This window comes from Phyllobates terribilis, unplaced genomic scaffold (genome assembly GCF_046119375.1).
Source record: "Phyllobates terribilis strain yellow unplaced genomic scaffold, ASM4611937v1 Scaffold_3__8_contigs__length_932513732, whole genome shotgun sequence".
In the NCBI taxonomy this organism is placed as follows: Eukaryota; Metazoa; Chordata; class Amphibia; order Anura; family Dendrobatidae; genus Phyllobates; species Phyllobates terribilis.
In genome coordinates this window covers 724847051-724869528 of record NW_027362763.1, presented here as the reverse complement: position 1 = coordinate 724869528, position 22478 = coordinate 724847051, and the positions used below count along the sequence as shown (strand labels likewise).

The 22478-nt window shown below is 44.4% G+C and overlaps 1 protein-coding gene across 1 annotated transcript in view; it reads right to left on the bottom strand.

Annotated features, from left to right (window-relative positions):
• SOCS5 (suppressor of cytokine signaling 5) overlaps positions 1 to 22010 on the bottom strand; it is a 48421-nt gene extending 26411 nt beyond the window's left edge. Inside the window, exons 1-2 of the mRNA XM_073672065.1 lie at positions 21726 to 22010; positions 11114 to 11357 (exon numbers count right to left, since the gene is read on the bottom strand). The gene's annotated coding sequence lies outside the window, so the exon portion shown is untranslated. The remainder of the gene's footprint in view (positions 1 to 11113; positions 11358 to 21725) is intronic.
• Between the last annotated feature and the right edge of the window lie 468 nt (positions 22011 to 22478).

Here is a 22478-nt window from a genome sequence, read left to right as displayed (position 1 = left end):
TCTGTCCACTCGACAGCGGATATTTGTTAGATCGTTGCTGGTGGTGCTGGTGGTTGCTGGTGGGTCGGAATTATGTCCTACAAGATCACGGCTAGGTTGAGGTGAATGGAGCGGCAGTGTATGGCACTGAGACTAGGCAGTGCACACTTCGCCACCTTCTGATTTTCAGTGCCATACATAGAATGGAGCAGCCGGGCACACACACCTCAGGCTGGGGACAGATCTAGTGCAGAACAGAGGAATAACGGACCCAGTTCTCAGTAGTGGGACCCCCGCCAATCTCATCACTTGTGCAGTCATGATTTATCTAGACCAGAATACCTATTCCAGTCTACACAGCCTGATCAGCGCTGGCAGTCAGGCCTAATTGACAAGAAGAACGAGCACACCCACTTGTCAATTTATACTTACATTTCCAGTAGGGACAACAGAAAATTGGTACTAAGCTAAGTTTTAAGAATAGATATTCTATAGTTCTCATCTTGTGGGGAACAGGAATTACAAGGGCTTACTAAACCAGACGACATGTCAGGCCCTATATAGTATAGGAGTGAATGACGAGAATGGAGTCACCAGAGCCAGGCAGAAGAAGCCTCCGACGTCCAGAATGAGAATTATGCACAATGAAAAAAAAAAAGTGAGTTATCAGTTTACTGGGCTCAACGAAAGCCATCAGCGGCAGTCACCGATCTTCAGGAGCGGTCATATAGTGGCATGTAAAAGTTTGGGCACCCCCAGTCAAAATTACTGTTCTAGTGAACAGTTGAAGGTGAAATGATCTCTGAAAAGGCCTGTAAAAAAAATAAAAATAAAAAAATAAAAATTATTTTTATTTTTTTTTACAGGCCTTTTTTAGAGATCATTTCACCTTCAACTTGCTCAACTGTTCACTAGAACAGCAATTTTGACCAGGGGTGCCCAAACTTTTACATGCCACTGTAGAGGTTTGCACTTGTGATTACTTTGCCGATCACCAGCACCCAACACAACTTTATCCCATCATCATGACGACAGTGTTATTTAAGTGAAGGAGTCGGCTGTATGTTTGGGAGAAGAGGGATTCAGCAAAAAAAGCATTTCAAAACATGACAGCAAGTGGGAGCGGAGCAGCTCCTCCGAAGTGTCACTACTCCGGATTCCTGGCTCACGTGGGTAATGAGGGGCGAGGCCGGACCCTGTCCTGCTCTATAATTGGAGCCTAAGAGGGACATTTAAAATAATCCTGCGTTTGTCGGCTCATTAAACCACAGTTACTCAGATGAGGTGGTAAATACTCTCCCACGACACAGACATCTCAGATGATTACAGAGGTGTACAGAGAAATGGAAACTTATTGACTGCCCCGAAATAATTAAAATGCCACGCCAATATGAGCAAAATCACTGACTCTGGCTGCAGCTTCTCCCCCTCTCCCTGTGAGACTTTGCATACATATTGATATGCCCTTATCTAAGAAAAAGGGACAGATTATCCTGACAGCAGCTTCCAGGAGTTAGGATCATTACACTTAAAGAGGAACTCCAATGATGGCAATTAATAAATTGTTCTGCGTCAAGCCAGCCGCCGCCTCCCGAGCCGGCGAGAGTCAGAAGAGTGGCTGTGACCTCACCATCAGACCTGCATCAGGTTTGCACCAGAGACATCCAAATGGTTTCCATCAGCTCCTTTGGAAACAAAAGAACATTTCAGCTCAGCTTTTTATCAGGTACAGGTGCATCTCACTAAATTAGAATATCAAAAGGTTAATTTATTTCAGTTCCTCAATACAAAAAGTGAAACTCCTATATTATATAGAGTCATTACAAACAGAGTGATCTATTTCAAGAGTTTCTTTCTGTTAATGTTGATGATTATGGCTTACAGCCAATGAAAACACAAGTCATTATCTCAATAAATTAGAATAAATTAACAAAAACACCTGCAAAGGTTTCAAAGCATTTAAAAGGTCCCTTAGTCTGTTTCAGTAGGCTCCACAATCATGGGGAAGACTGCTGACTTGACAGATGTGTCAATGACTGCCTTCTTGACACACTCCACAAGGTCCCAGAGTCTGGAGGAAGAGTGGAGAGGCCACAATCCAAGCTGCTTGAGGTCTAGTGTGAAGTTACCACAATCAGTGATGGTTTGGGGAGCCATGTCATCTGCTGGTGTAGGTCCACTGTGTTTTATCAAGACCAAAGTCAGCGCAGCCGTCTACCAGGAAATTTTAGAGCACTTCATGCTTCCCTCTGCCGACAAGCTTTTTGGAGATGGAAATGTCATTCTCCAGCAGGACTTGGCCCCTGTCCACACTGCTAAAAGTACCAATACCTGGTTTACAAACAGTATCACTGTGCTTGATTGGGAGCAAACTCGCCTGACCTTAACCCCATAGAGAATCTATGGGGTATTGTCAAGAGGAAGGTGAGAGACACCAGACCCAACAATGCAGACGATCTGAAGGCTGCTATCAAAGCAACCTGGGCTTCCATAACCCCTCAGCAGTGCCACAGGCTGATCGCCTCCATGCCACGCCGCATTGATGAAGTAATTGATGCAAAAGGCGCCCGACCAAGTATTGAGGGCATTTACTGAACATACATTTCAGTAGGACAACATTTCGGGTTTTAAAAACATTTTTTCAAGCTGTTGTTATAAAGTATTCTAATTTACTGAGATAATGACTTTTGTGTTTTCATTGGCTGTAAGCCATAATCATCAACATTAACAGAAATAAACACTTGAAATAGATCACTCTGTGTGTAATGACTATATAATATAGGAGTTTCACTTTTTGTATTGAAGAACTGAAATAGAATATCATAAATTTAATTTAGTGAGAAGCACTTGTAAAGTTCAGAGAAATGTTAAAGGGAGTCTCTACTGCAAAAGTGAAATGTAACCACTTATACAGTCATATAGATATAGAGGAATCAGGTTGTATAAAATTTTCACTACTTTAGTTTTATTATATATGCAAATGAGGGTGTGGCCCAGGACTCCATGCACCATTCTGCCCTCTCAATTAGCATCCTCTGTATTACCCCTTAGCTTGATTGATTGCTCACTTGAGCAGAGCAAGCGCTGGCGGTACTGAATCTTCTGCATTGTCAGTATGCAAGCTATGAGCCCAGCGAGAGCGAGGACACACTCCGTGTCAGAACGGGGGCGCTCATCTCCCTCTCCTGTCCCGTCTGCTTTGGCAGCTTGCTTCACACTATCACAAGTACGCGTGTGAGTGATGCAGACAGCAGAGGGATGAGAGCAAGGCCGCACTGACACTGCTTGTGCTCGCTGGGCTCCTGCAGTGTCAGTGCTCAGAAGCAGGGCATGGGATTCAGTTCAATCAAGCGAAGGAAAAGTGCAGATGTTGTTAAGTGAGGGAGCAGAATGGTGCTCTAAGCCACCGGTCGCACCAAGGGTGCACTGAGGACCTGTCATTTGAACATGTAATAAAACAAATTTTTATTTTAAAGTAAACCTAAAGCTGTGAATTCTAAACTGCATGTATGATTTTTAAGGCATTGGTTTTGGTGGTGACAAACTCCCTTTCAGTTAAAGTTGCTAAAATGTCTATCCGCGAGTTTGTACCCCAATTCCAGTAAATCAGCAGAATCGTGAATGCAGCTCTGGGTCATAATACATGATCAGCATAAGGTTTGTAATGCTGTATATATGCAAAGTGATTAAGTGTTTTATGTCAATTTAAAGGGTGAGCCTGACATGGCACCGACTGCCGCCTGACGGGCCTTGTGTGCCTGTACTGTGAATTAGATTAAGATGTGCACATGACCTGGAAAGTGTTCGACTAAATATCAGCACAGCCCTTCACCTCCTGATGCGGAAGTGCGAGCCACCAGATAACCCCTTTAATTCTGCATATATATGATGAGTAGTGATGAGCGAGCATGCTCGACACTATTAGTTACTCACCTGAGCATCACAGTGCTCGGAATGCTCGGCGAGTAATTTTGCAATTCTCGGGCGGGAGCTCATGTCCCCGCCCGTATGTTTGGCGCATTTTAGATTTTGACGGATATTATAAACAGAGATTCCACACCACTATTATTAATCTACTCTAACAGTCCTTGTAAGGGCTCATTCTGATGAATATTAATCCAGCTGATAGCAGTAGTTAGGCAGAGTTTGCAGAGAGCTAATATAGTACAGAATAGGGTCCATTGCACGTTCTTTCTGCTGCTGGAACGCATATCAATAAGCTCTAGATATCAGGGCTAATATTCTTTTTGCTCTTAATCCTGCTAATTTTGGTAAAAAGCAAAATAATACATCATTTTTACTGCTCCATTTGCTTGTTAGCAGAATTCTGCCAGATTTGGTTGATTTGAATAGCATTGCTGTATTGTGGAATCAGAGAAGCTTGTCCATCTCAAGTGGTCAAATATTACTGCGGTATTAATCCTGAATTTTTTGGAAAGCTGCAAAATATTATACTGCATTTAAAGTCTGCTACTTGCGTGTCAAAAATAAATTCACACTTGTTCGCTGACCAATAGCATCGCTATACCGTGACTGGGCAAAAGAATTGGTCATCAGACGTGATCAAATAATGCGTTATTAATCCTGATTATTTTTTTTTGCAAGCTGCAAAATATTATAGTCCATTTAAAATGGGCAAGGCGCGTGGCAAATGACAGGGAAGTGGACGTGAATCTGATGGTGCACGAAGAGGCCGAAGCAATGGGCAAGATGAAACCGTGCCTGCCGAGGGAGCACAATAAACCCCTACATCATGTCCCCTACCTTCCTGTCCCAATGTCTAGGGGGCCGCGAAATACCACTCTTTAAGCCAGAGCAGTGTGAAAAAGTTGTTGGTTGGATAGCAGATAATACTTTCAGTCAGTTTGCCGCCACCACCATCACCCTGTCTTCCACACTGTCCAGTCTCAGTAGCCGTGAGTCTGGAGCACACAATTCTCACCCTGAGCCTCCTTCCTCCCACCATGATGAGTGCCCGGAGACAACTGATCCCACACTTTGACACTCTGAAGAGCTGTTCACATTTCCATTTGTAGATTCTGGCCTCTCGCTCGATCCGCTTCAAGCGGGGCAAGAGGCGATCGCATGTAGCGATGCCCAAATACCTCAGCAGCCACGGTCACACGAAGGCGATGGCGGGAGAGTGCAATTACTGTCGCAAGAGGTGGATGATGATGAGACACAATTGCCAGAAAGTCAGGAGGTCCAGGTTGCGTACGTGGAAGTGGAGGTGGTGGACGATGAAGTCACTGACCCAACCTGGCAGGGAGACATGCATAGCGAGGACAGCAGCACAGAGGGGGAGGGAGTCGTAGCACCACAACAGGAAGGAACAAGCAGTGGAGTGGTCACAGACAAAAGGCAGGCAACTGCTAGGTCTTCCCAAGTGGCTCTTTTTTAAAGACTGTTCAGTTAACCCAAAAAAGGCCATTTGCAGCATCTGCCAAGCCATCATCAGCGGGAGCAGCAAACCTACCAGCCTGACCACCATCAGCATGCTCAGGCAAAAGACAGTAAAGCATCCAAACGCCAGTGTCCAGAAACAGTGTCTGCGGGTGACACCACTGCCTCTTCCCCTGTTGTCCGTGCAAGCCAAGCCTCCGTCCATGATGCAGGCGAAGATGCCTCCCACCCTGCATCCGTCGTTGCACACTTGTAACAATCACCATCAGCAACCACGTCCTTGTACCAGCGCAGCGTTCAGTTGTCCCTATCCCAGTCCTTAGAACACAAACACAAATACACAGCCACCCACTCACAGTCCACAACACTAAACTACCACATTTCTCAACTGCTTGCTCTGGAAATGTTGCCTTTTAGGCTCGTGGAGACGGAAGCTTTCCGCAACCTCATGGCAGCGGCCGTCCCTTGGTACTTAGTGTCCAGCCACCACTATTTCTCTTGTTGTGCCGTCCCCGCCTTACACAAGCACGTGTCCCTGACAATTACCCCTGCCCTCGACAACGCAGTTACTGGGTAGGTAAACCTACCCTTGGGGACAGTATGTCTTGGTTGTTGGCAGTCTGGCACACATGGCTGACTATGTTCCTCTGCCTTTCCCGTGACGTTCGCGTTGTACGCATTTTGGGAGACAGCAATAACTGGTTGGTCACAATTCTAGACCCACGCTACAAGGAGAACTTTATTTCTCCTTCCCATGGCAGAGAGGGCTAGTAAAATGTTGTAGTACCAGAATATTAAAAAAAATTCACAGCTGACAACGCTGGCGGCAGAGATCACAGTTCCTTGGATAACCAAGGAGTACAGGTGAGAGAGACACAAACCAGATGCAGCAGAGGCAGTGGAACGCTGTCAAAGGTCTGGGACAGTTCTCTCAGACCCTCCCAGCGCCCAGGCCATGATGCGCGGGGTACTCTAACAAGGAAGGAAAAGTTTTGGAAGACGCTGGAGTACCTTGCCGACCATACCAACGTCCTCCATGATTCCTCTGTGCCTTATAATTATTGGGTATCCAAGCTGGACACGTGGCATGAACTGGCTCTCTACGCCTTGGAAGGCCTGGCCTGCCCTGCCGCTAGCGTTTTGTCAGAGCGGGTTTTCAGTGCTGCCGGGCGCGTTATAACTGATAGGCGCATCCGCCTGTCAACTGAAAATGCTGATAGGCTGACTCTTATAAAAATGAACAAGGGCTGGATTGGGCCAGACTTCGACACCACCGGATGATAGAAGCGGCACAAAGTCAAATCCAGTGGTTATTTTTTGGGGGATCTATTCCCATGTACCTTTTCACACCCAGACATGAGCATATGCTTCATGATTTTTTCTATTTTATATGTCACCCTCCTCCTTCTCCTTATCCTCCACTACCATAAAAGGGCGACCATCATGCAACAAGCACATAATTTTTAAGGGTGTTTATGATGCCAGTAGGAACTATTTTTCGAGGCCTACCTCCAACATGCTGTATGTCACATAGTATGTTCATGTATACCCCCCAGGGGTCAATGTTTTTCAATCCATGAAATTAGTGCATGGGCATTACCAGTATAGGAGACCCACTCCTTTATAATGGGAACAATTTTTTAATGAGGCCCTCCTCTACATCTCTTCAAAGAGGTATTGGAGTGCTTCGTAATTTCTGGCAGCCATTGCAGTTACTGCATACACAATAACAGTATAGGAAACCCATTCCTATGTTGTATGTTGCAGGATTATTAAAAAAAAAAAAAATCCCATCTGACAACACTGACAGCAGAGGTCACAGTTTCTTGGTAAACCAAGGAGTACAGGTGAGGGAGAAAATAAGCAGATGCAGCAGAAGACTGCCAAAGGTCTGGGACAGTTTTCTCAGACCATCCCAGCAACCAGGCCCTGATGCGCAGGTTACTGTGACAAGGAGGGAAAAGTTGTGGAAGATGCTGAAGGACTATCTTGGTGACCGTACCATGGTCCTTCGTGATTCCTATGCGCCTTACAGCTATTGGGTATCCAAGCTGGACACAGTCTCTCTACACCTTGGAGGTTCTGGCCGCTAGCATTTTGTCAGAGATGGTTTTTAGTGCCACCGGGGGTATTGTAACATATAAGCACCAACAGTATAGGAGATCCACTCCTTAATAATGGGAAGGGCAATTCAAATCGCTTCTATATTCTACAATATTACCTCTCTTATCTGAAATTTGTTTACGGGTGAGTGATCGCAGTATGGATAGCGTATTACACCAATCCAGTCAAGCATTATTGCTTTATACTGCTGGAAAAAAATAAAAATCTATTCTATTCCCTATTGATACTGCTATTAGCTGCATTTACAATAGGGACAGGTGCAAGGTATCAGCTGGAGATGAGTGTTGTTCATGGTCGTCTAATACAACTCTTCCACAGTGCATTACTTGATATTTTCCATGTACTTGTTGACTGATTCATAATTTTTAAACGGTGATCTGTAATAATAAAATGAAGAAAGCAAACAGGGTTGCTTGCCTTCCTTCAAAGTTTGGAGGTGCAACATACTTAAAAAAACAAACAAAAAAAAAAAAAAAAAAAAAAAAAACCTCTTTTAAGCCGGTTCAATTCTATTTTCTATTGTACTATATTACCTCTCTTATCTGAGATACTCTGTGCTGAAAATAAAAATATATTAATATATATATATTAATATATATATATATATATATATATATATATATATATATATATATATATATATATATATATATATATATATATATTACATACACACGCACACACACACGTCCCTCTGTCCGAAGCCTTAATAGACTGAGCAAGCGCGACACGTAGTCTGGCTCCAGCAGAAGAACGCATGGAACAGTTACAGGTAAGAGGAGTGTATGGCGCCTGGGATCGCGTTATGCGTAGACACTGAACGCATACCGCGATCTCCAGCGCCATACTTACCCGATCGAGAGGAGTGTTGCCACATGGCACCTCTCTTCTGGCCGAAGACCGGGGCAGGAGTGAGGCGTCGGAATCAGCGCATGAGCATAGCGATATCTGGCGCCATTTTACTGAAGACACATTTCCAGTGTGTCTTCAGCAAAATGGCGCCGGACAGCGCGGTATGGGCACGCAAGTACTCCGGCGCCGCATTCCTTCCCTGGCCTCTGGCAGAACAGGACACAGCGCTGGAGCACAGGGAAGAAGAGTGAGTATAAGTGTTTATTTTTTTGTATGTGTGCAGCGTAATAGGAATGAGGGGTACCATGCATACCAGGATGGGGGTGAGTGACGCCACGCATACCAGGATTGGGGATGAGGGACACCATGCATACCAGGATAGGGAGCCATATACCAATAAAAACGCTCGCAACCTGGGCGTAGAACGGGGTCAATGTGTGTTATGTGTGTGTGATATAGAGATATAGATATATCTAGATATAAATAAATCTATATCTAGATATAGATATATTTATAACACTGTTAGATGCTTTTAAAATAGGGACAGGTGCTAGATTGTATTATCAGCTAGAAATGAGTTTTCATTCTGGATGTGTCTAATCATGTCTCACACACCACATGGGCAGATAAGGTGGTAAAATGTTAAAATTACATTTACTGTCACTAATGGTGAGCTATATGGTAAATATTTAGGCTAGGTTGTGTATTTTTTTTTTTTTTTTTTTTTTTTTTTAAAGTGAAAATAACCCATTTTTAATAGGTGCAGAAAATCTGCAACATCAAAACTCACAAAAAGCTCATGGTGGGAACGTGGCCATATGGTGAGGCAGGTGAAAGTGACGCTATTTCAGTTTTTACATACCAAAACACAAAAAAAAAATATAAAAAAAAAATCACTAACATAACCCAAGTCCAGCACAATAGTCTTTTATATAAAGTGTGATGAACTACATCTTTATCAGTCATTAAACGAGCTCTTCTGTTTTAAAGGAGTTGTTCATAACACCTTTCACATAAAAGACCATTGTTCTGAAAACTCCACAAGGTCAGCGCAGTTTTGTAGGTTGTTCAAATCCTGTGGAAGCAGCGTCTGCACCTACACACACATCAAATACACTGGGTAACACCAAAGGGCACAAAAGGAAGAAGTGGCCAAAGGCCTTAGCTGTGTGCATCGTCACATACTGAAGGCATTGCCATAATGGAGCTGGACAGCCCTGGTCCATGTGCCTTATCAGGGTGCATAGATTGCATGGAGGGGGTCCGCTAGAAACAGCATTTCCTGCCCTGGCAAATAACGCAACCTTGCATTACATTGCAATAGTGTGATGTATGCAACACCGAGTCCGAGTGATAACCCCCACCTTCCACATCAAGCCCCACAAGACATGGTAGGGAACAAGGTAAGTGGACTTCAGGGTTATTCTCATGACTGCAGTTCAGTAGCGCACCACTCCCGGCTCACCAGAGGTGGTGGATTTTTGATGATTGACAGTCCAGACCAGAGGTGTGTCGGAGCCGCTGGCACAACCTGTGCACTCTCCAGTGCTGCAAGCAGAGGCAGCTTTGTCTCTGCCGTATAAGAGGGATACTGAAGCTGGTCAGATCCAGCCGCCTCAGACTGCAGAGGAGGCTGGGAACCTAGGCAACATGCAATAAACGACAAAACAACAAAAATCCCAACATTAAATAGAAAAGAGTATTTTTAATAAAAAGGTAAAATTGCAAAGTTGCTTGTTTTCACAAGTTGTATGCAGCTATACCCATTTATGAGGAGAAAATCCATTTAATAATTCCATGTGACTGAGAAATAAAAAATATCATTACCTTGGTACCAATGAAGACTAAAATGACTTCAGAACGAATAACTTGAATAATTCCACTGCACCTCCTGACCCATCAAAGGGATAGTCCGACCAAGGGGTACAAGTCTCCAGACTTGTGAATCCTCACAGCACACACAATGCCATGTGACCTCAAGTAAGCGATATGCATACTCCAGGCCACAGTCAGACTAAACGTATCCGGCCATGCTCAGTTCAGTTGTATTGAGCAAGGCCGCGCACATCTAGTTGGCATGTGACCAAATGTATGCAAATCACTTACTTGTGGTCACAAGCCCGCAGTTGGAGAATTCCCAAGTCTGCAGTCACAAAGGAAAACCCCTTTAGCACTAGTCTCATTTTTCCAGTGTTGATGGCATCTGCCATATGGGCTCACAGGATCGGTCTGGTTGGTGTCCCTGAGGTCAGATCCCACTGGTTATAGTGTGATAGGACAGCCTATTAATTTACCATCACTTTAGGAGATGGGATTACTAGTTTAAATGGGGTTTTCTTCTTTTGGAAAACCTCTGTCCACAAGTTGCACTTTGTGTAAAAAAAAAAAAGTAATAAATAAAAACAAACAAACTACTTTCTTCACCCTCCCCAGGTGGCAGCCCCCGGTGTCACGCCGGCGGCCCCCAACTGTGGAGCTCAGTTATTGGCTGCAGCGTTATCAATGTGACTTCAGTGTTGCAGACAACAGACAAGCAGAGAAGATTCAGCGTTGGACCTGGGGAGAGTGGGTAAAGATCGTTTGTGAGTTATTTTTAATGCAGATCGGGGTTTTCCAAATCTGGAAAACCTTTTTAACTAATGGAAATGATATTTATGTGCCAATGCTTTACCATCAGCAGCGTGTATATTGGTGTACAGGCATCTGATAGTTCAGGTTAATACAAAGGCTATACGCCTGGTTTGCATCGACTTACCGTTAATTATTTCTGCATCATGATCCTCATTGTGGAACCTGAATGAGTGCAGCTGAAAGAAATGCAAGTCTTAACACATTTTTGCCTGCACGCTCATCCCCAAGTGCTGAAGTGTTGCTGTGCTTGAGTGCGATGCGGCTTTATGGCTCCAAGGCAACAAGATGACAAGTGCAAGAAGAGAAGAGGCGAGGTCTTCCTTTTCTAGTGCAAAATATGCCTCCACTTAAGGGTGATCCAACAAGACCTGCAAATGCAAGCAGACAAGAGCATTTACAATGGGAACACAGCCACGCTTACATCACTTCATGAGTAGAAAACACACAGGAAAAAGCTGTGGGAAATAATCCGACTGCTACAAACTTATAGAAATGACATCAACTTCAGGCACCGGCAAAATTATCTAATGCTCCAGCATCTGCCAACTGATCCGAGGCCTGCAGGGAATAGTCAGCCCACTCTTTTATTGTAATCTGATTAATTGTTAATGCAGGTTGCACCAGATGGTGAATTAAACATATTGCCCGATCACGAAAGAGAAAGTACTTGAGTCGCTCCAACTGCAGAGGAACATTACTGCTGCTTGCCATCAACGAATAGGCAAGAAAAGGCCAAAATCTTGTATTGGGACTAAAGATGGTCAGGCAGCACTCTGATCATTACTGTGGTGTATAGCGATCCCAAACAGAGCCCTAGTGTGGGTGCAAGAGCGTCCCCCGCCACGAGCTTCAGATTTCTTACTAAGATTTACAGAGGGTTTTGCACACACTGTCCGTAGGGCTCTGTAGTAATTATGCTGCAGCAGACACTGTCATCCGGTGGCTTCCTGCACGCAACAAAGTGAAGGTTCACTGGATATGGACAACTTCAGGGGGCATTGTATATTTATTTTGAAATTATTTTAGCAATTGGCCTTCAATAAAAATTTAACCATTTGGCTTTTACAGGCTCTTAGTTTCCATTTACAGAATGAGTTAACTGAGAATCCTTCAGTGAGCTTATGCTAACGGGAGTTTGTAACTTTCATATGTGTCTTTTTCTAACTTTCCCTTAGCTGATATATAACCACATCACAAGTTCAACTAAGCTTTTATATGGTTTATGGTCTTAAAGCAACACAAAAACAAGATATAACTTACAAAACTCCCCCTTCAGAATGAACACACTGACGGATTCTCAGTTAACTCATCCTGCAGCTATGTGCAGGGAAGAAAAGCCTGGAAAAGTCAGACAGCGCTAATTTTTTTTATTGATACCAAACTTTAAATTTTTTTTTTTTTTTTTTTAAATACTAAAAATAAGGTATAAAACATGACAATGCAGGAATAATGTAGTGTGTTTATGTAAGGGAGCATGTCATGTAACCAAAATTTATTTATTTATATATCTATCTATCATTTAGAACAAAACAACAACAACAAAAAAAAAACCAACTTTAAATAAGAAAAAAAGTGTATTTTTTTCGGAGCAACATTATCCAACACGGCGACAATCAAATGAAACAATGCTGGATCTGCTGTTTTTGTTCTTCCACCTTTCAAAAACAGCATCGAGAATGTGACGCAGCCCCCAGTATAAACAAGGTTTCACTGTCACTTAGCTGATTTTATAAATCCATGACATTGCTTTACATAATCATGTGTCCCAGCCTTTATAAAGTCTAAAGCTTTTATTCAAGAAAAAAAAAAAAAGCAGCCTGAACATTTTAGATCGTCTCCAATGATGATTATCAGAATTGAGAATGCAGCTCAGAAGGCATCAGGTCATCCCACTGACAATTTTTTAGCAGTTCCCAATAGTCTCACCATGAAAGAGACCCGGTCATTGACAGGCAGCATTACTCATGGCCAGGTTCCTCCGGGATGAGGGGAAGGCGACACTGTATCCCAGCAGGTGTCTTCACCGAAAATGACTCGCCTTTGTGGTTACTGTTGGAAAAGTAATTCATCAGCCGCCATCGTCTGCTGACACCAGCACGGCCTCTGGGCTTAATGTAAAATTTGGAACAATTGGGACATTAGACGTCACCGTTGAACTAACAAAGCGAATCACCTGAGCTACAGATGCAGGAAATATCATATTGCTGACAGAGCAAAACCTGCATAAAGTGCAAGGCTCAACCTATTCAAAGCCTGGGAGAGAACAGCCTGGGGCACCAATAAAGGAGCTGCTGAGTATATGCCATCAATTGGGGGAGGGGGTACGAAAGTAACGCAGACAGAAAACGTCTTTGTGCAGCTTTCCTATCCATTGGCTCAGACATCAGGTGTCTCCTAATATTGCTCCCTTCTGCAGCTGCATCCCCCTCCTCCATAACCGTCACCATATCACACTGCATACTGTTTAGTTATATAGACATTAAAAAGCCAACACATATACATACATACATAGTACAGACCAAAAGTTTGGACACACCTCATTTAAAGAAATTTCTGTATTTTCATGACTATGAAAATTGTACATTCACACTGAAGGCATCAAAACTATGAATTAACACATGTGGAATTATATACTTAACAAAAAAGTGTGAAACAACTGAAAATATGTCTTATATTCTAGGTTCTTCAAAGTAGCCACCTTTTGCTTTGATGACTGCTTTGCACACTCTTGGCATTCTCTTGATGAGCTTCAAGAGGTAGTCACCGGAAATGGTCTTCACTTCACAGGTGTGCCCTGTCAGGTTTAATAAGTGGGATTTCTTGCCTTATAAATGGGGTTGGGACCATCAGTTGTGTTGTGCAGAAGTCAGGTGGATACACAGCTGATAGTCCTACTGAATATACTGTTACAATTTGTATTATGGCAAGAAAAAAGCAGCTAAGTAAAGAAAAACGAGTGGCCATCATTACTTTAAGAAATGAAGGTCAGTCAGTCCGAAAAATTGGGAAAACTTTGAACGTGTCCCAAAGTGCAGTTGCAAAAACCATCAAGAGCTACAAAAACTGGCTCACATGAGGACCGCCCCAGGAAACGAAGACCAAGAGTCACCTCTGCTTCTGAGGATAAGTTTATCTGAGTCACCAGCCTCAGAAATCGCAGGTTAACAGCAGCTCAGATTAGAGACCAGGTCAATGCCACACAGAGTTCAAGCAGCAGACACCTCTCTACAACAACTGTTAAGAGGAGACTTTGTGCAGCAGGCCTTCATGGTAAAATAGCTGCTAGGAAACCACTGCTAAGGACAGGCAACAAGCAGAAGAGACTTGTTTGGGCTAAAGAACACAAGGAATGGACATTAGACCAGTGGAAATCTGTGCTTTGGTCTGATGAGTCCAAATTTGAGATCTTTGGTTCCAACCACCGTGTCTTTGTGCGACGCAGAAAAGGTGAACGGATGGACTCTACATGCCTGGTTCCCACTGTGAAGCATGGAGGAGGAGGTGTGATGGTGTGGGGGTGCTTTATTTAAAATTGAAGGCATACTGAACCAGCATGGCTACCACAGCATCTTGCAGCGGCATGCTATTCTATCCGGTTTGCGTTTAGTTGGACCATCATTTATTTTTCAACAGGACAATGACCCCAAACACACCTCCAGGCTGTGTAAGGGCTATTTGACCAAGAAGGAGAGTGATGGGGTGCTACGCCAGATGACCTGGCCTCCACAGTCACCAGACCTGAACCCAATCGAGATGGTTTGGGGTGAGCTGGACCGCAGAGTGAAGGCAAAAGGGCCAACAAGTGCTAAGCATCTCTGGGAACTCCTTCAAGATTGTTGGAAGACCATTTCTGGTGACTACCTCTTGAAGCTCATCAAGAGAATGCCAAGAGTGTGCAAAGCAGTCATCAAAGCAAAAGGTGGCTACTTTGAAGAACCTAGAATATAAGACATATTTTCAGTTGTTTCACACTTTTTTGTTAAGTATATAATGCCACATGTGTTAATTCATAGTTTTGATGCCTTCAGTGTGAATGTACAATTGTCATAGTCTTGAAAATACAGAAAAATCTTTAAATGAGAAGGTGTGTCCAAACTTTTGGTCTGTACTAATATATATATATAGTGGTCCAAAAGTAGGTGGACAGAAAGTGTAATAAGGTTATGAAGGGCGAGAGTTATCAAACATGGTGTAAAGTGAAACTCACTCAGTTGCCCTTAGCAGCCAATCAGATGATTCCACTTTTTATAAGTTGGTGTTTTTTTTAGCTATCCATTCATCTTGCAGCCGGTGTCCAGTATAAAGCTCCAGTCACCCCCGCCTTGTATTCAGTAAGTGTCCTTGCATCAGTTGTAACATCACAAAAAATTAAAATGAAGCTTCAAATTCCTTAAAACAGCAAAAGAAAAAATACTCACCTTTATTACACCCATTGATCCAGTGGTTCTCCTGTGTGGGCTGTACGTGACCACTGCAGTCAATCAGTGGCCTCTTGGCTGAGCGGTGATGCCAATAGAACAAGGAGTCACAGCTGAGGCCACTGATTGGCTGTGGAGACAGACATTTGGAGTGGGAGGGGGGGGGGGGACACTGGATCGCTGGAGTATAAGAGCAGTGAACTTTTTCTTTTGAAGTTTTAAAACTTTTTTTGCAACAGTTACTAACAAAAACAAAATTTAATGGTTGGATAAGGTCATTGTTTTACCACTGGACTAGAGGCACAGAGAGGGTAAGGAGACTCGGCAGGACATTAGCCCCTAAGCCACGCTTGTGTCCCACTGCTGTGTTGACCATACTTTTGGCTACAGAGGACGGGGAGCGTATTTTGGAGGCTTCTGTATGTTTCCAGAGCAGAGGCACTCTCCTTTCGTGTATAGAGGAATTACTGAGCTCCTGCAGACAGCGGCAGGAACAGGTGCGACCCCCCAACATTGATTATATGGGGCAAAACTGACGATATTGAAAACCTCATGCAAGAATTGAATGTGCGGTAACATGGGTCAGTCATTAACCAGCGGCACGCTAGTTGTACAATTACAACTCTTAATATGTACTGACAAGTCTATGTTTGATAGGAAATGCTGAGAGTTGTGGTTTCACAAAAACTAGAATGCCAAAAGTTGCTGTTCTCTGATGAGGAGGGGGTGTTTAGAGGGGTTGTCCAGTGAAAAAAAAGTTACTAGGTTGAACGCCCGACCGTTGCTCCAGTCATTCCCTATGTGGCTGCCAAAAAAAAAGCCAAGTGCAGCGCTCAGCATCCGCATGGAAAATGAATGGAGCAGAGCCGAGCCTGAACACTGCCGCGTCACTTTGTAACGGGGATAAAAGTTTCCCTTTCTGACGATCGGTGGGAATGTGAGCGCACTGACCTCCGCCTATCTACAAGTTATCACCTATCCTATGGACAACCCCTTTAGGTATTAAAAAAAAAAAAAAAAAGCTGCTCTCTTCCAGAAATAGCGTCACCTGCTTACAGAAGTTATGGCTTCACAGCCAAGCTCCATTCATTTCAAAGGGGGCTGAGCAGTAACTCTAGACACATCACATAGATCGGTGGGGCGCGGTGTTAGGAAAAGAGCAGCCATGTGTTTCTAAACCAGGCCAGCCCCCTTCATAGTAGGATATCGCCATCCACCGCTGTTCCTCATCTCGTCCACTAGAGCTTTGAACGACTACTTGGCTCAGGTCACTGTTCTCCTAAAGTGTTTCCAAAACAGATTTTTATGAGAAGTTACGAATGATCTTCTAAATCTATTATCTGTACAAATAACCTCAGTGAGTTTAATTACTTTAAAGCTACAGCGTCCGAGACCTACAGGGGAACAGACCCAAAGTATTTACATAGCCCTCTGATGCAAAGTTGATCAGTGGGGGTCCTAAACTCACGCTCCCAATGATTGTTCAGGCCACCAAGCAAAAGTGCGCAGCTATAGCATGAGGCTGCGCACAGTGCCGCCCCCGAAGACAGTGCTAACCCCCTGCCAACCAACTTGTTGGGGTCATCTCCCCTGTAGTTAGAATTTAGGGCTTTAGTAGCTTTTTTTCTGGTGATGTTTAGGTAGAGAAGTCTATGGGGGGGGGGGGACCAGAGCTCAATTCATTTGGGGTAAAGAATGAAACAAAAGGACCTAAAAATGCAAGTATAGTGTGAAAAACGCTCAATCCCGCACTGTTTATATGGTGCCAACATCTGCTATACAGAAATTATGCCGATTAAGAAAATCGGGTCAGCTACTTCAAGCCCTAAAACAGCATCAGTGAAATGCAATATCGGACATAACCCATGAGCGCCCCCATCAGTCAGCACCGTTTGTGAGGGAGGAGCTTTCTCCTATCCCAGGACAACCCCTAAAAAGAGGATCGATCCGCTCTCCAGACACGTCTGCCCTTGTAAATACTTCAGCTGGAAACAGCCAGCTGTCGATGAAAAATTTCTCGGAGGTGTAACACAGGAACAGCATGACGCCACGTTCTTGGTAAAGCTGTAGAAGTATGGGAAAAGTCAGACGGCCATATAAAATCGGAGCGGGATCGGACTGCAGTGCACGGACTGGCCAGTGGCTCTCCCGACCCGAGTGTGACAGCTGCATAGAAATACATGAAGATGTAACGCATGGATTGGGAGGGCCGTCGGCCAGTCCGTGCACTGCGGTCTGATCCAGCTCCGATTTACAGTACAGACCAAAAGTTTGGACACGCCTTCTCATTTAAAGAATTTTCTGTATTTTCATGACTATGAAAATTGTACTTTCACACTGAAGGCATCAAAACTATGAATTAACACATGTGGAATTATATATTTAACAAAAAAGTGTGAAACAACTGAAAATATGTCTTATATTCTAGGTTCTTCAAAGTAGCCACCTTTTGCTTTGATGACTGCTTTGCACACTCTTGGCATTCTCTTGATGAGCTTCCAGGGGTAGTCACCGGAAATGGTTTTCACTTCACAGGTGTGCCCTGTCAGGTTTAATAAGTGGGATTTCTTGCCTTATAAATGGGGTTGGGACCATCAGTTGTGTTGTGCAGAAGTCTGGGGAATACACAGCTGATAGTCCTACTGAATAGACTGTTAGAATTTGTAATATGGCAAGATAAAAGCAGCTAAGTAAAGAAAAACGAGTGGCCATCATTACTTTAAGAAATGAAGGTCAGTCAGTGCGAAAAATTGGGAAAACTTTGAAAGTGTCCCCAAGTGCAGTTGCAAAAACCATCAAGTGCTACAAAGAAACTGGCTCACATGAGAACCGCCCCAGCAAAGGAAGACCAAGAGTCACCTCTGCTTCTGAGGATAAGTTTATCCGAGTCACCAGCCTCAGAAATCGCAGGTTAACAGCAGCTCAGATTAGAGACCAGGTCAATGCCACACAGAGTTCAAGCAGCAGACACATCTCTTCAACAACTGTTAAGAGGAGACTTTGTGCAGCAGGCCTTCATGGTAAAATAGCTGCTAGGAAACCACTGCTAAGGACAGGCAACAAGCAGAAGAGACTTGTTTGGGCTAAAGAACACAAGGAATGGACATTAGACCAGTGGAAATCTGTGCTTTGGTCTGATGAGTCCAAATTTGAGATCTTTGGTTCCAACCACCGTGTCTTTGTGCGACGCAGAAAAGGTGAACGGATGGACTCTACATGCCTGGTACCCACAGTGAAGCATGGAGGAGGAGGTGTGATGGTGTGGGGGTGCTTTGCTGGTGACACTGTTGGGGATTTATTCAAAATTGAAGGCATACTGAACCAGCATGGCTACCACAGCATCTTGCAGCGGCATGCTATTCCATCCGGTTTGCGCTTAGTTGGACCATCATTTATTTTTCAACAGGACAATGACCCCAAACACACCTCCAGGCTGTGTAAGGGCTATTTGACCAAGAAGGAGAGTGATGGGGTGCTACGCCAGATGACCTGGCCTCCACAGTCACCAGACCTGAACCCAATCGAGTTGGTTTGGGGTGAGCTGGACCGCAGAGTGAAGGCAAAAGGGCCAACAAGTGCTAAGCATCTCTGGGAACGCCTTCAAGATTGTTGGAAGACCATTTCGGGTGACTACCTCTTGAAGCTCATCAAGAGAATGCCAAGAGTGTGCAAAGCAGTCATCAAAGCAAAAGGTGGCTACTTTGAAGAACCTAGAATATAAGACATATTTTCAGTTGTTTCACACTTTTTTGTTAAGTATATAATTCCACATGTGTTAATTCATAGTTTTGATGCCTTCAGTGTGAATGTACAATTTTCATAGTCATGAAAATACAGCAAAATTTTTAAATGAGGTGTGTCCAAATTTTTGGTCTGTACTGTATATGGCCGTCTGACTGCGCCCTGTCACTGACCAATCAGCGCTGTCAGTAATGGACTCTTTAGTTACAGCCTCTTTGACAACGTGAACGGTAACACCCAGTCGTCAATTTACTCGTACATTTCTAGGAACAGTAACAGAAGAACTGCAGCATTGCCCAGATCAGGGGGTGAACAGAAGCACTTGCCATATGGGTAGTTGTACAGTTCCTCCTCATTAAAAGCAGCGAGACCCTCCGGTATCACTGCTGGGTCGAGAGTCATGTTTATGTGACTGGATACAATCAGGGGAAAGTGAATGAACCACATGCAGGCCAATGTGGGTGAATACTATGGCGCTACACTATGCATGGAAGGGGAAAATGGTGGCGTATTACTAGTGCTTAACAATGCAGAACCGCTGGGGCGATGCCAGGCTTTACATCAGGTCTAAAACTGAACTGAAACAAATGGGCAGATTTGGGTACGATGCCAAAATTATACTGTGACACCAAAGCCAAACTAAACCTGGGCACAACACACAAAGACGAGAGTATCACTGATCACCTGCGCAGCCAGCGTGCAGCACTATGCCAATCATATCAGCCTCCTCTGTACGCTGCAGAGGAAAGAAAGGGCGCAGACCTCATTTATAAAGAAAGGCATGGATAGCACCCCACTTAACCAGGGCAACCACAAGACAATTGGCAAAAGTCAGATTACCCACAAATTCAGCGAGCAGAGAAGGGAGTGGTGTCAAAACCGATCTGATCAAGGAGCAGAGAACAGAAAGATGATAGGGAAAGCGAAGAAAAGAAAATGTGAAGGGGAAAGGAGGGTGCAGGGAGAGCGCAGCACCCTCCATCTACACATCTAGTGCTGGAAGCAAGAAGACAGAGGCCAAGGAGGAATTCTATAGGGAGAGGTGACATAGTGGGGTTCAGGCAGAAGAAAGGCTGCAAGAATGGTGTCAGCACAGGGAAAGCATCACATCAGGGGCCACCTAGAGATACAAGCCTGTGCCAAGGGAAAATCGGGGGCCGCAATTCCCTAATAAAGCAGCTATTAAAAAGGTGAGGGACTGTGATACAAACTATGCAAGAGATAAGTAATCAGGAAGATCCCCCAATAATAATGTAACTATTACAAATAATATATATGCCCCCATTAGGAAAGTCTACACACAGGAGATACAGGGGGAACGGGGTAAATATTTCTGGTTCTAACAATTATATTTCCACGGCCCCACCTGCCCGAACACTTGTACAATCTGCAACGGAATTCTGAGCTGAAATCTAGAAATACGACTTGCTGTGGAATTCAGGCAAAAAAACAGTCTGTGTTGCAGAAGAATGGGGGAGCAGGGGGCATAAATCATTCCACTGACCCAGATATTAGAGGGGCTGTCCACCTTTGGGACTTGTTTGCTTTTAATTTTTGGTTAAAAATCATTATAGCATTTGGATTTAATGACACATTTTGCACCATTTGGCTTTTACAGGCTCTTTGTTTTCCTGCAGATTCTACTTTGATGTGGTCTATGATCACAAATCAGCTGAGAGGAGTTGAGAGAAAAAAAAAAAAAGGGAGTTACAGACTATGTCAGACAGAAGGAGCTCACTGACAGATCCTCAGCTCACTCGGAAGCCAGTAATAGACAGCACAATGTAGAGGCTGTAGAAGGCGAACCGGGCAGACTTTGTAATCAAACCCAATGGCAAATTGTAATTTTAGCCACAAATACGAGCATTAGAATTGTCCCCAAACAGGTGGACAAGCCCTTTAAGATTTGAAGGGTGAAGCGGATACAGACATTGCAAGTGATAAGTGTCCAGCCAGTGCGGCCGCCCCATAATAATAATAAGTGTCCAGCCAGTGCGGCCGCCCCATAATAATAATAAGTGTCCAGCCAGTGCCGCCGCCCCCCAATAATAAGAGGCCACACCCTCATACACAGGGGGTATTGGATGATTAGAAGAAGCACTTTTCTAGACCTGTTACATTTCCATCATCCTCCCAATCATTATCTGGCAGATCAGCTCGATCTGTTGGCAGATTTATAGTTCGGGGATGAACAGTCATATTCTCCCAGGATTGTTCATTCCCAACCTATAAATCTGCCAACAGATCGAGCTGAGATCACAAGTTAAGTCACAGAGCCCGAGGTTTTGCTGTGATTGTACAATCAGATCGTACAGGAGATCGTTTAGTTGATAGTGAGATCTCCATACACAGAACATAAAGAAACCTATCAGATCTCAGCAGATTTGTTTCTGTAACCATGTCACGATACCACCAAACTGATACTATCTCATAACGACTCCAGATCATCCAATCTGATCGCTCTATCTCCATTACAAGGGCTCGTTCCGTCTCTGGCGATGAAGACGCACAATGAAGTCAGTGCGGCACAAGTTTGAGTTCAAGACAATTCAGGTCGTTACGGTCTCTATCACTCACCGTTGATGTACTAGATGTTACCAGTATCCAAGCGGAGCTGAGACCCCCAGGCAACAGCGCGCGGCCCAGACCCCGGCCTCCAATTCCAATCTTTTCCCCGCCCTCGGCAGTGAATTCCGGATTCCTTTCCACCACCACCCCGGGGATTCCTCCCAGGCCTATCCGTTCCCAGAAGCCTGCTTCCAGTTACCGAGGCGTAAGCAGCCGTGTCAGTCAGCGGTGGCAGCGGAGCATCCCCACCTCCAGCTCTGACCGCGACGGAAAATAACGAAGGGGACTAGACACAGATGACGGACAGCAACGCGCAGCCAATCACAACACAGAATGGATTCTTTAGCCAATCAAAAGCCGAAATGGTCAAGACAGCGTGGCTCGGGTCGGTGCGGTTAGCCAATCAGAGCGCTGTTGGCTGCCAACCATGCGTATAATGGGCGGGGCGAGCAGTAAGTTAGGTAGAGACGGGGCGCTGTATAACCCGGTAGCGTTAGAGGTGGGCAGTCAGTGGGTGAGACCCCGGCGGCTGTGCTCCCTGCTGACCTGGTACCGCAGTGTGGCCACTAACACCAGTCCATGGCTTTGGCCATATGGCTCCTATATCTGCAGGTTGCGTTTATTTATAGGGATCAGTCACACTCAGCAATTTTGTTGCAGAAAATTCCACTCTCTGCAGAAAGAAATCTGCCCCCAAAATCTTTAACATAATCCGCAAACAAAATGGGTTAATTTTGACGCAGAATTTGAGGCAATGCAGCA